The sequence below is a fragment of the Rhyacophila brunnea genome, unplaced genomic scaffold (assembly GCF_057557595.1).
Source record: "Rhyacophila brunnea isolate RB1 unplaced genomic scaffold, BYU_Rbru_1.0 scaffold_15, whole genome shotgun sequence".
NCBI lineage: Eukaryota > Metazoa > Arthropoda > Insecta > Trichoptera > Rhyacophilidae > Rhyacophila > Rhyacophila brunnea.
The window spans coordinates 35,860,029-35,874,726 of NW_028232806.1; the positions used below are offsets into that span (position 1 = coordinate 35,860,029).

The following is a 14,698-nucleotide window of genomic DNA, read 5'->3' on the forward strand; positions in this document are numbered from 1 at the left end:
GGGGTTTAGATTATAATACTCGCCGTCTCTTTCTGACACTATTGAATCAAACGTGTTGAGCTTTGAGCTAGAGCTTTGCTTATTGGCTAAGCCAAAACAGGACAAATCTAATTCAGGGGCGTAGAGGAAAATGGAAAAACTTACATTGATTCATAATATTTAAAAAATGTTACATAACGAATAGAAACTGGTTTTAGGTAATTTTTTTGATGGAGACTGATATTATAGTTTTTATATTTTGAGTAGTCATTAACTGCATTGTGCAAACAATAATTGGGTATGTATATACTTATTTTTGAACCTATTTAACCATGCTTTATAATGTGTCCTAGTAGATTCTCAAGTAGGTACATATGCATAATTAAAATAAAATCTATTTGTTACATAAATTAATAAAATTAAAAAAACTAACGCACATTATTATTAGTAAATAATATTATGATCTGCTATTTACATAAATCCGACATAGCGATCGGAAGTATTATACCTACCTATTACTTGATAAATTGGCCATTTCTGGATTGATTTACTTTAAGTGTGACAAAAATTAAAAAAAATAACACAGTACACACACTATACTTATTATATTACTGTATTTTCGAATTTATGTAATGTTGTGTGATTCATTGTCGATAGACTTTGTGTGTGTGTGTTTTTTTAATATAGCGATCGTTTGCAGTTCTTTTAAAAGTTGAAGTAATAAATCGCATACATTGTGATTTTTAAGTGGGTACCTACACGAAAAATTCCCCGCGTGGATAATTTCACGTCCAAATAGATTCGTAATGTTATTGAAGAACAATAATTATGTATCACTTAGTGCAATGGTGAAAAAACACTATAATATTACGAATAAACCATGTTTGGATTTATTATCCAGGGTCTATATCCTACAGTCACCAAAATGAGAGGCCTTTTCGGAACTTTAAATTCAGAGAAGAAAAGTCTTTTTCAGATTACCAGGAATTATAAATACAAATAACATTAGTAAACTTCGATTATATATCGTCACAGTTCTGGCAGAAGACACTAATTCGAAAAAAATACATATTGAGTTAGTTATAGCAAAATGTTCCTTATTTCAAACTTTACCGTCTGGAAACCTTTTTAATAAATAAACTTTCTAGTCTACCTACTTACTAGTCTTTATTTTAAAGTCATTTTTTTACGATTACTTAATAAACTCACATGATAGACCATTTCAAACATTTTTACAACTTCAAAGTCAAATTACTCAAAACTAGTATTCTCCAGTTAGTGTGTTCTGCCAGAACAGAGACGATATTATATAAGAGCCTAAAAATATGCGAGGTTGTAATCCCACCTGGTCTACCTCTTTTCTAGAATGTTTTCTGATTTCTGGTTTCAAAATATAATATTTTCAATAAGACTTCATCATTTTTCAATATAGTGTATATTCAACATTGAATAATAATAATTTAACAAATATTTGCATTATGTTCAGTTCCTTTAATTTTAAAATATAGTCTAAAATGTTAAATTTATTAGATCATGATAGTAAAAGTTTTTCAAAGAAAACGGATGTAGAGTAATTACTTTTAAATATTTTTTTCGTTGAATATACGCGTTTTAATATGTTTGACCTCCTAATAAGTACTTTCGTCTGCCTATTATGTAAACCAACCTTCTATGTCTGTTTAATGTAAACGTTCAGGAGAGAATTAAAACGTAATATTTATTACATTTTTTTTACAAATAAATAAGTTTTGATACTATGTCAAAAAAGAGTGTACTTTAAATAATATCGTAGAAAAAACTTTTTTATTTATAAAAGAAATATATTAGGTACATAATACGTTTTAACTCTCTCCTGAACTTACATAAATTTACATAAAATATAAATATAACATATTCACATAAAATATAAATGTAAATAAATTTACATAAAATGAATTTACATAAAATAAACATAGAGGGTTTGCATAGTTATGCATAGCACCTATGTGTTTAATAATACGGATTGTAGTGCCTAAACAAGAAAAATCTGGTAATGAAATATAACTAATTCTATCGTATGCGTTAAGTGTCAATTTTAAGTGAACACTATCTACGATCTTAGTGGCCGATGACTACAAAGTATTCACGGCAAGATTAGGGCGCCACTGCCGGATATGGGCGGAGGCTTCGAGGGAGTTGCGGCTTGTCCGGCAACATCCTTCGCTCAAAGCGCGGCAGCCGACCGACCGACGCGGCCGTGCCTCGAATCTGTTACAGCTTATGTTACAAAAAGCTTTCCGCCGCACGAACTGTCAAATAGCATACGAGAAAAGCTTATTACTGTCAAAAAGGTGTAAAGTTTGTTGACTTTTACAGTGAATGATTGATTGGAAAAACTTTTTTTGTAATATGGATATTTTTGTGTGAAAATAGGAGAGCAGAAAAGTTTGTTGTTCAGTGAAGTTTTACGGTAGGTACAACAATATACTTAATATAATTAATTAGAATTACTTATAATAGATTGTATATAGTAAGTATTTTATTCATAAGTACTAAAATACTAAAATAACATTTAATTAACCCCTGTACCTACTTACCAACCTACTTATATCTTTATCAGCCAGAAAATTTTGTCTGAGACACTTATATGCATGGATGTTTTGTAAATTCAAAATAAGGTTCAATTTATATAGGTAGTTATCTATAATCAACGTAATATAGGTACCTACATACATTGGTGGCTAGGTAACTGTTATTTTAAAAATTAACAGAAAAATATTGCACCCACGTTGGTTTAGTTCGTGGAGGAATCGTCTTTGTATAAAATAAGAAGCCTTAGATCGTGGAATCGAACCCGCGGCTGTTCAATTGTTGTATAACAATGGGTTGGACGAATGGTTAACAACTATGTGTCATATAATCTCTGTTAATACAATCCCACTTAGTGGGGCCCATATGCTCTGCTTAAGAACAAACACAGTACCTACTTAGGCACCTAATAATTTTTATTTAGGTATCAAGCAAGTACTACCTGCTATTTTATTGACTCTTCACGAAGTAGATTTTCGCATTTTGTTTCATGACATACCTACAGGTTTGAATCACTTGACTGATTCAAAGTATGCACACACCTACCTATTGTTATTTATCAATCAATACCTAATTTTGTATGGATCCAAGTGAAGAAGTTTAAGTCTTGAGTAAAATGGCAAAGGAACAATCTTCGTAAAATTATTTTAAGATATGAATATACATAACCATATGAATAATATGCTAGGTACAAATTACAATACAGTACAGCAATTTAACTTGTAGATGTCTACATAGTTTTCCAAAATATTAAGTTACTATGTTAATTATCCGCCTACAACTACATACCAAATTTAATTATTAAAATTACTATATTTACTGATCGAGATTCTATTTTAAAATTAGGTACTGTAAGTGATTATGATAATAATATAAATAGAAATTATATTATATATAGGTACCTACAGGGTACCAAATAGACCGGAGCGGAATTCCGGTTCATGAAATTCCCAAAATTAACGCTCCGTCTCGTGGAAAAATTAATTTGACCATTTGAGCTAGGTAGGCCATATAACAAAAAATCTAACACATTTGTTTATATAAAATTAGATTTGTAAAATTTTCTATCTCGAGCACTGTATAATTACATATACCTATATCAAAATATAATAAGTATATTTGAATTTGATATAAGTACCTAAGTATATTATAATACACTAAGTAGGTATATTATAATACACTAAGTATATTATTCTATAAATAAACTTAGTCTCGTGTGGTGAAAGATATATATAAATAATTAAACAGAAGGTACATGCAGCTTAAAAGAGCAACTTTGGTAATACATTTTCAGTCATAAATGAGAATGACATAGGTACATAAACTTATTATAATCCAATATTATAAGAATTAGATTACTTACAAAAAATACGATCATTTGAAAAAAAAATAAACATACATTATAAAGCTATCAACAATGTAAAAGACAATTAGTTAAGTAGGTAGACAAGTACTCAAGTAGTAAAAGCTAAGTTAATTTACTGTGATGCAGTAAGAGGTAATTACCTACCTATGAGATATTTCAATTCATGAATATTATGGATTAAAAAATATTATGACCTCGTCGTATATGTACCTGCTTAATTTTAAAAGCTTCAACTAATTGAGTAAAAATAAAATCACAAAACTGCATTGGGTATGTTGCGCTAAAAATGTTGTTATATAAATGTAATTAATATATATTATTTGACCTTCCATTGAATGCATTTTTATTTATTATTAACAAGGAAACAATCAAGGATACATGCAATAATTATTATCAATGATTGATTAACGAAACGATATTATCTTAGGTGTTTAAAAAAATAAAAATATATAATGAAAAACTACTAGGGATAATCTATTTGGTGTTATTATTTTGTGAAACAAAAAACTATACTTACCTAGTTATGATGTTAAAACTTGAAGTGATATATCTATATAAATCATTAGCAAATGATTATAATATAAAAATAATTAAACTATTTAGCATGACGTGTCAGCTTAGTTGTAATTTTTACATGCACTTTAATGACGATATAGTTTTACTTGAAAATCATGCAGTGGTGGTTTAAGGTAGGTACGCAAAAAAGGTTGCAAAAAAGTTGCTTATATAACAAATAGAGTAACTCTAGAAAAACTTTTTTAAATTACATGAAAAACATTATTTGAAACGTTGATTGTGTAAATCAATTAATTATAAAATACAAGTAAAATTAGGATGATATAGGTAATAAATAATTAAAACTCTTAGGTGCAAATGAACATCATATTTTAATCGTAAATACCGAGTTAAATTATTGAACTATGGGTCTTAGCTTAGGATAAAATTATTTAATTATGATAATTGTTTAAAATAAATTACTATAGTAATTGATTTTTTACACTTTGTTATATTATGCTTCAATTGATTTTTATATTCACATTGTAAAATATACACATCTATTTATGATTTTCATAATATTATCTTCTGATGAAGCGACTGTCTCATCTGGTTCATGAAAAACCACCACAGACAAGCTGTACAAAAACTGACATTGTTTGATCATGATAATATAGTTGTGAGAAACTTACTATTGTAACAATAATAATAAGCTTTAAAGCTGCAATTTATCTACATATATATAGTATTATCAAATAATATATTGTTGTACGCATGTAATCTGTAGGTATAAGCCATAATCCGTGTGCAAGTTCCGTATAAATGATAAATAATTGAATGTGAAAGAATGTATCAAACCATCATAAAATGCAGATCCTTCCTTACCTGTTGCAATCTCTCAAAAAGACGAGCCAATTGTAAACTTATATATAAAGTTTTATCGAATATTTATTTAAGTGAATATTGAATAGACTGAATGTACCTATATAATATAATGCGCGTGTTGATAAATAATTATTTGAAAAAACGAAGACTCTTAAAATACGAGTATCTTGTAAATATTAACTATGAAAATATATTGATTTGTAGGATTAGAAAAGACAATGCATTATATTGAAATTTAATTTGTATTTAATATAGTTATTTCAAAACAAAATCTGCAGATTGTTCAGGATTAAGTACCTCATAAAATACCTTCATAATATTCTTAATTTTAGAGCGATACCTATACGGTACATGATCTATATATGTATATATACCAGTGGCAAAGACACCATACTAGGCCATTATTTGAAGCCTACATTCTTAAGAAAAATATTTTTTAATTGCATATTATTGACTTATTTATATAATCACTTGATTATATAATATTCTATAAAATAATTTATTTTGCCAACGAGAGATGCCGTGTCTATAGCAATGTATTACACAGATAATTACAAATTAATCTGCAAAGGTTTTACCACAGAATAATACCACAAAAAATATACCACAGCGCGCCATCTGTCTTGATGTAAATAAAGGTCGGATTATGTTTCAAATAACTCTCATTTTTTCATATGGACTTTACGTTACGTAGCCTCGCCCAGTCTATCGAATTGTATGAACTAAGGTAAGCTCCGATCGCAGAGCCTAAAACTAAATAATTAATAATTAAATAATTTAAAAAAAATATTTCTATGGTGTTTGATCGAATATTAATAAATATAGTTTACTGTTTTTAAAAATAAAAAGAACTTTCATCGAATGATTTTTGCTATAAATGTTTTGAAAAAATACGTAAGTACTTAATTTAAACTGATTGCTTAATTTTAAGTGGTCAGTGAGTTTTTGAAAATTCATTAAATTAGTGTGTCGTTGTCATTAGTGTGTACATATTCATTAGTAGTAATATTGTATTATCATCTTATTTCTCGTAATTATACCTGACAAGTATGTTCTTTTTATCAGATCTCCACAGCCTACCTCTTTTCAAAAGTCACCCTTCGCCACTGATAAAGTTAGTTCAAGTATCCATTTGATAACATATCTATGAAAACGCTTTTATTGTATTATTGTTGATCTAAAATAGTTCTAAATTAATTTTAATTTGCTTAGGCTGCATAACTCCTGAAATTGTTTAGTAAACCAGTGGTTCTGAACACTAAATTAGCATCGACCATTCAACAAAACTCTAATTATGCGTCACAACTCTGGCTTTCCCAGGGTGGATCCATGTTTAACTATTATTATTAATATACATGAATAAAGCAAAGCTAATAAAATGATTGCAAAAGTATAGGTTTAATATTTAGTAAGCTACTTTTGTATAATTTGCTCATTTAATAATATGTAAAAAAATAACTGTATGCAAATACTCATAGATGGAATTTTAGTATATTTTTTTATGTATCCGTGCAATCCGGAAAATTCATTCAAATCAAAAATTATGGTACAATTAAAAAAGGAAAACTCGGCCTAGATGAGTTATTATGCATTACAAGTGGAGGAAGAAAATATGATATTATTATGCTAAGTTAAAAAATCGCTGGGGTTGATTTCACATCCCCTTCGTGTGACGTTTAGCATAATTAAAGCTGCCATTATTAGGGTTAAACATGTAAAGATTATGTATCGGACAATGTAAGGGATTCTAATTCAAGTGGGTTAAATAAAAAAGATATACATTTAACTTATTTGAATAAAATCAATGTTTAATAAATTATATTTTGTATATTATAACTAAAGTATTGTTAAATACATTAAAATGGGGTAGATAAAGGGAGAAGTTTTCATTATTATTTACAAAACAACTTCACAAAGCACACTTAGGGTGAAACGTAAAATACTTCGGTTTCCATCTGCATGAAAACTAGAGCCCAGGTCATGAGATTGGGATTGCAAGAAGCAATTTTGAAAAATGAAACATTTCTTCTGAAATCGAGACGTAAATTAAGACACTCAATAAAGGGCGATCAGGTGCTACATCAAACCCTTACTGGTTTACAGAATTAAATCCTGGACGTTAAAAGAACATACATAAGAAGACTGGAGGCTTTCGATATATTGTGGCTATATCGGCGAACCATAAAGATATTATTATCTTCGGTCGATTACATTACCAATGCGGAGGTTTTAAGATGAGCTATTAGCAAGAGGACTTGTGAGAAGCAGTTGCGAAGGGTGACTTTTAGAAAGAGGCTGTGGAGATCTGAGTAAATGAGTACACTTGTCAGGTATAGGTACCAGTGGCGAAGGGTGACATTTTGAAAGAGGTAGGCTGTGGGAGTAACCATGCTCGTCAGATATATTTGCGGGGAATAAGAAGATAACCCAATATTACTACTGATGAATAGGTACGCTAAAACGAAAAAATTTCAAAAGCTTAATTGGTTTGTTATAATTAGTACATAAAAATAAGCAATTGGTTTGAATTACTTATGTATTTTCCTAAACATTTCTAAACGTAACATACGCTCAAAATATATTACCTATCATCTATGAAAATGTTCGTTGTTGTATATTATATTATATTATATTATGTTCCATAACAATTTATAATTTAACCCGTAAAACTAGAGATTTTAAAATACTTCTATATTTAAAACACAGACTTAGGTAGTACAATATCAGATATCTAAATTGTCTAATGAGTGAACTAATAAATAAATAAAAATCACGAGATAAATTATTTTATATTTTTAACAACAATCAATACATATTTATGTGATTGAATCCCATAGAAATTATTTTTTAAATTATCTTCTTATTAATTATTTTGAATAAATGTGCTCTCGCGACGTAAGCGCTAACGAAACAGCTTGTACATTTGTATGCGGGACGCCAGAAATTTTGAAATAATGAGAAAAAAACATCATATTAAAAAACCCATCGATTCACGCGAAAATAATCCTATACAATATGTGAAGCGAAACGCGGTGTGTTCTATTTTTTTTAAACTTTCGAGAGATGCCATAGATGGTGCTTATTGAAATATGGGAAAAGACCGTAAAATTATGACAATTATACGATAGATGTCTTTTGGCATATTGAATATATTATTATTTGTGATTATATAAATACGACAACATGAAAATAAAAATTATTTTTCTTAAGAAGGTAGGCTTTAAATAATCGTCTAGTATGGAGTCTTCGCCACTGATAGGTACTTACGAGAAATAATAAGATAATACGATAATATTACTACTAATGAATAGATACACGCTGATAACAATGACGCAATAATTCGATGAAATTTCAATAGCTCCCTAACGACACGACATAAAATTATGCGATGAGTTTAAATTACGTATTGTTTTAAACATTTATATACTCATACATCAAAAATCATTAGATAAAATTCATTTTTATTTTCAAAAACAATCTATATTTATGTGTATGTGATTAAATAATGCTATATCAATTGTTTTTATAAATTATCTACTTAATTATTAATTATTTTGGACAAAGCTGCAGTCATAGACAATATTATGCGCAATGACTTGGCGATCGGAGGCTACCATATTGCATAAAATGTGATAGACAGACTGAGGTCATGTGACGTAAAGTCATTACAAAAAACATCAGCATTTCTCGAAGAATAAACTGATAAATACGTTTGAGACAGATGGCGCGCTGCGGCATATTTTTTTTAAACCTTTGACATACTGTTCTGTAATCTGTGTATATTTATTATATATACGACAGTGATTTCGTTGGAAAATTAAATTATTTTTATAAAATAATCAAGTAATCGCCTAGTATAGAGTCTTCGCCACTGACGAGAAGTATTATCAACTCATAATGCAGGGGACAGTAGAATGTAGTAGAAGTGTATATAGAAAGAAATTTCCTTTGTTGTACAACCTCCATAAGTGGTTTAATGTCCAACGAATTTGAGGATCTAATACAACTGGCCCAAGATAAAGAGATGTACTGCTAGTTGGTAACCAACCTTAGATAGAAGACGGCACCAAAAGAAGAAGACAAATAGCTACTGTGTAACAAAAGAAGCTATCCAATTTAAAAACTGAATCATTTCATTTATCTCCGAGCAAAAATGTATCCTCGGATCACACTACTTACTTACACAGATGGGTAAATATTTCACCCTCAAGCATCAGTGCAAATAAGCAAGAAGGTATCACTAAGAATGATTGCCATTTCAAATGGGCCCTGGCATCAAACGTCGGCGCTCGCCAGAGTAATCGCTCATAATTCCGGGCTACAGAGTCGACCAGAACCAATTTTCCTGGGGTGTGACTCGCCATTTGACTACGTAACAGTAACGAAGACTCGATGTATCTACTTAACTCAAAGAGTTAAATAAAGTTAACTAAAAAGTTAAAATATTAAATTACGAGTAACTATATACTGTCACAAACAATGCAAATCGATATTATATGTGTGCATATTATTTAAGTCGAGTGACATCATCACACTTCTTAAAAAAGGTGACCCTCTAAGCTGCGACAATTACCGAGGCATTACGCTACTCAGTGTTCCGGGAAAGATTTTGGCAAACATCATTTTGATGAGAATAAGGGACCCAATAATGCACGTCCTCAGGAAAAACCAAGCCGGGTTTCTACCTGGTCGAGCGTGTGCAGACCAAATCCACAACCTTCGATGTCTTCTCCAGCAGAGCCATGAGTTGAACAGTCCGATGGCCTGCTGTTTTGTGGATTATGAGAAGGCTTTCGACAGTCCGCACCGCCCCTCCCTCTGGATGATACTGGGAGCATACGGGATCCCTCCCAAGATCATTGCCATAATCAAAAGCCTGCACGAGAATAGCGAATGCTGTGTCAGAATTGGAGACACTGTCACGGAATGGTTCGGGGTCACGACCGGAGTCAGACAGGGTTGTGTCCTTGCACCGTTTCTCTTTATCATTCTCTTTGACTTCATACTACGGAAGTCAATACCACCCGACCGAGGCATACCTGTTACCCCCACGGTGAAGCTATGCGACCTGGAATACGCCGATGATGCTGTCCTATTCGACAACTCAATCGAGGGCATTCAAGAGACAATCGACAGGTTGCATAACAACTCCTCTCGCGTTGGTTTGAAAATCAACGCGAAGAAAACCAACGTCTTGTGCAATAGCACCTGTCCTGATCCAGATTTCCCTCTGATTAGCGATGGACAGAGCATCGAGAGCGTCGACAGCTTCAAGTACCTGGGGGTACACATCACGGGAGATGGCATTTTGCAGAAAGAGCTCGCTATCCGAATGGGAATGGCTGGAGCAACATTCAACTCGATGCGAAATGTCTGGGACTCACGATTGTACTCGGTCAAAACCAAATGCCGCCTATTCGACGCTTGCATTCTGACGGTGCTGCTTTACGGTAGCGAATCATGGCACCTTACGAAGGCTCAGAGCAACCGTATACTGAGCTTCGAAAACAGATGTTTGCGACGAATACTGGGTGTGCGGTGGTATGACTTTAGGAGCAACGAGGAGATAAGAGAACGTACCAAGCAGCCTCTCATCACGCTGAAAGTGAAGAGGCGACGTTGGACCTGGCTCGGCCACGTGCTGCGGATGCCAGAAGAGAACTTTAACCTGGCTTGCCTGTTCTTCAAGCCGACCGGATTCCGGCGTCCTGGAAGGCCGCTAAATACAATCTACAGAGTGTATACGGCGGAGCTACGGGATGCTGGTTTGACCTGGAACGAAGCAAGAAGACTGGCGAGCGACAGGGATTCTTGGAGGCGCCGCGTGGTGTCCATATGCTCCAGTTAAGGGGCGGATATGGGCAAAGAAGAAGACATCAGTACAAATTCAATGGAATTTATTGTTTGATTGTATCGTCGTTTACGTGTTTAAAAAGTTATGCAATTTTTTGGTTAAGTATACCCACAATGGCTGCGGGGCTTAAATAATGTTGGCCTATAGCGTCGTGGGTTCCAGGCTCAAATCTTGGGTCTAGCAAGTACACATGGAGCGCCTAGTTTCAAAAGCTTTTAAAACGATTTTAGGTAGTTCTGAAAAAAAATAGAAAAAATAATATCTATTAAATCTGTGAACCTTATGTATTTATTTTTTAATTTGTTACATTCTAAAGAGTATTTTGGCTTTCCATTTTAGGGGTATTTGAAAAGCACACCCAACCATTTTAGCGGGTTTTGAAGTTTATCCTAATTTTTGATCATACGTATAGACGGGTTTTGGCATTTTTTAACGTTCAATCTTTGGCCATCATATATGTTCTCACATGACGGTTGGTGGTGGAAACCTAGGTAGGTAACAAAAATATCCATATCTAACTCAAAATTTTTCAAAAACTGTTTTAGGAGATTTTGAAACTAGGCCCTTCACATATTGTTTTTCAATTTGCGTATGAGTCAGAGTATGGACCTAATAGGTTGAGCAAGTGGCTGACATCCATTTATCGTAAAAACAAAATCTGTTAATACAAACCTCCACTCTGTGGAGGCCCGTATTATGATCCTATTAGGATCGGACATGGTCGGAAAATATTAGATAATTGGTATACATATGTGAGCTTATTTGTATTGTTTTTTTCCAAGCGATTGATTTCGGGTTTATGTCGTGTGTATATTTATTAATACGTCATGAAATGAAATAACTTGCACCTACTAGTAAAGCACCTAGTAATATAATCATTCGCCTCAGTAGTCTCGTTTTTAGTCTTCTTCTCACTCTGAGTTTTATACTTAAGCATAAACATGTCGTTATTTTTGAAGTCTTGATAATGGTGCCACGATAGAAATAGCTATCAACTTAAAAATAACACGTAGAATTTAATATAATTTATGTTATCATTTTGTGGTACAAATCATCAATGTAGGTATCGCTTTGATAGAATCACATCCCTTATCTATTGACACAATAATAATATTAGTGGTTTATTTTTTATGTACAAGTAGGTACCTATCCGTTTTCGGTGGTTATATATTGCCTTCCCCCTTTGACGACATTATAGTAAATGTTTTATAAAATGTAATTTTCCGAAATAAATGTTATATCTTTGGTTCATGTTCAGAGCATCTATAAATATTGAAATACTATAAATTCTTTTAAATAATGTAGAACCTATTTTTTGCTGCGTAAAATATTATAATAAACAATCTGTGTATGGAAAGCGATAATTATATGCGTGTTAACGAAGTGACTAGCTAGATTGTGAGAAATTTGGCTGTAGAAATTTTGCTAAGCTTTGGGTAATATTTTTAGACACTTACGCATATTTTAGAATAATTTTACGACTGTTTTGAGTCCCCTTTCAAAATATCATGACAAATTAATGGCGTCATCTGCGTCAAAGAAAATTACCATTGGTTTGAATCAAAAAACAAGACTGTAAGACAAGTGTACAAGATAATAACCGCATGGCATGTTTCATTCTTCGCGGCTCCTGAATTTGCATTCTGATTTATCCATATTAACTTCGAATTGATACTCCAGAGCGCTCAATTACTTACTTATTCATTCTTTGAAGTATCTAAGTGTACAGAGCACGAGGTAAAATGACGAGAAAATCATTAATTTGATATCTTGAATTATTCAGTGAACAGGAATTCGTTTTACCCCGGGCGTGTTTCAAACAAGGACCTGTTAGTAAACTGACGTATGCAATAAAGATGAACTCTTTGATTCAGGAATCGACTAATCGAGTTACACATTTAATAATAATTTGATAGTTTATTTTTTATTTTTGTATTATCGCGAAGCGGGGGTGTTATGGGTGTGAAACACCCATTCGGCAGGATTAAGAGGGCGGAAAAATATTATTAAAAATATAATATGTTATTCAATTAAATAAATTAAACTTTATGATAAAAAAATATGTAATTAAATATTTAATTTATAAATCTGCTACCGTGATACATAGATAAATGCCTATCGAGTTAAGACGCTTCACCTTTCCATTATATATTATTAATTTGAATACTCTCGACCGAAGTTAGGTACTTGATGGACTTTGAATTTAAAGTCGAATGTATTTAAGTTTTATATAATTCTATTTGAGTAGTTTTTTTGCGATCCGGGTTTCGCCTTTCGGCATCTTCAGGCACTATGTACACTCACCAAAAGTAAATACACAAAATCATTAATAAAACGACTCAAATGGAATAGTACCTACATAACTTAAAGCTATTCGAATGTAAAATATATCTATAAAAATGGTTGTTGAAATGAAAATAAAATATCGTTTTAGTTTTTTATTGACTTTTGTCATATTTCCAATATTTTTGTTTTTTTTATTTGGATGAGGAGGCAAGGATTGAGTTTTGTGTCCCCACTAGCTTACAACAAATAATGACACATTTTAATTCATCAAAATTTCCAATGCATTTCAAACAGTTCGGCTATTGACATGTTTAATACCTCTGTTCAGGCGCTCACGCACATCACTAAATGAACTTGTTGTTAAAAACCCACTTAACTTTCTTCTATCTCTTTGAGAAATGAATGAATGAGTCTTTTGTAATGTTAAATGTTTAATTTATTATTTTCAAATGATAATTGGTATATTGTTTATATGTATTTTACCAAATTGTTATATTTTCTTATCTATGTGTTTATGCCATTTTCATTAGATTTTTGTCATTTCGTGGATTTGCCAGTTATAAATATTTCCGGGTGGCAAAGACTTTTGAAAGGATGAATTTTTAAATGAAAACAACACTTGATATTTTATATGGGCCTCAAGGCCTCTTTTTATAACGTTTTTCTTAGCTCGTATTATTATTTGTCCGGTGGTTGTTTGTCCAGTACAAATCTTGCAATCTATTTTAACTAACTTCCCGACTAGCTAGACATTTGAAACTTTTAGAATATGTCAGAACACGATGCCAATGCATTTTTTAAATACTTCTAGTTTTAGCCATCTTTAAGTAGAATTGATTTCATTTTCAGTTAATTCTGTTTTGTATGAAAAGTTATTTCGGAAGAAATCCGTATAAAGTAAAACTATTATTGGTTGCTAAGTGGGTCCTAGCAACTAAATTATTAATATTAATATATACGTGCGTTACTATGGAAATCAATATGACCACGTTTCAGTATTATTTCTATCAAGTACAAATTTATATGATTCGTATAGGTTTAAGCTAGTCAAGTCAAGTTTATATGATTCAACAGAAAATTTAAAAACGTTGTAGATATATAATTTTTTTTTATCTTGTAATTATTACTATTATTGTAGCATAATCCACTACTGAAACTACACGGTGCATTTTTTGGTATATCATTATTTGCAAATGACATGTTTATTTACGCTGTTTACGAACTCGAATAAAGATTATAAGCCGTAACCAAATTTTCTACTGAAT

General features: G+C 31.6%; 1 protein-coding gene across 1 annotated transcript in view; it reads left to right on the top strand.

The window, feature by feature from the left end:
* Positions 1-2,184: 2,184 nt before the first annotated feature.
* Positions 2,185-14,698, top strand: part of Poxn (paired box pox-neuro) — a 139,864-nt gene continuing 127,350 nt past the window's right edge. Inside the window, exon 1 of the mRNA XM_085942915.1 lies at positions 2,185-2,428. The gene's annotated coding sequence lies outside the window, so the exon portion shown is untranslated. The remainder of the gene's footprint in view (positions 2,429-14,698) is intronic.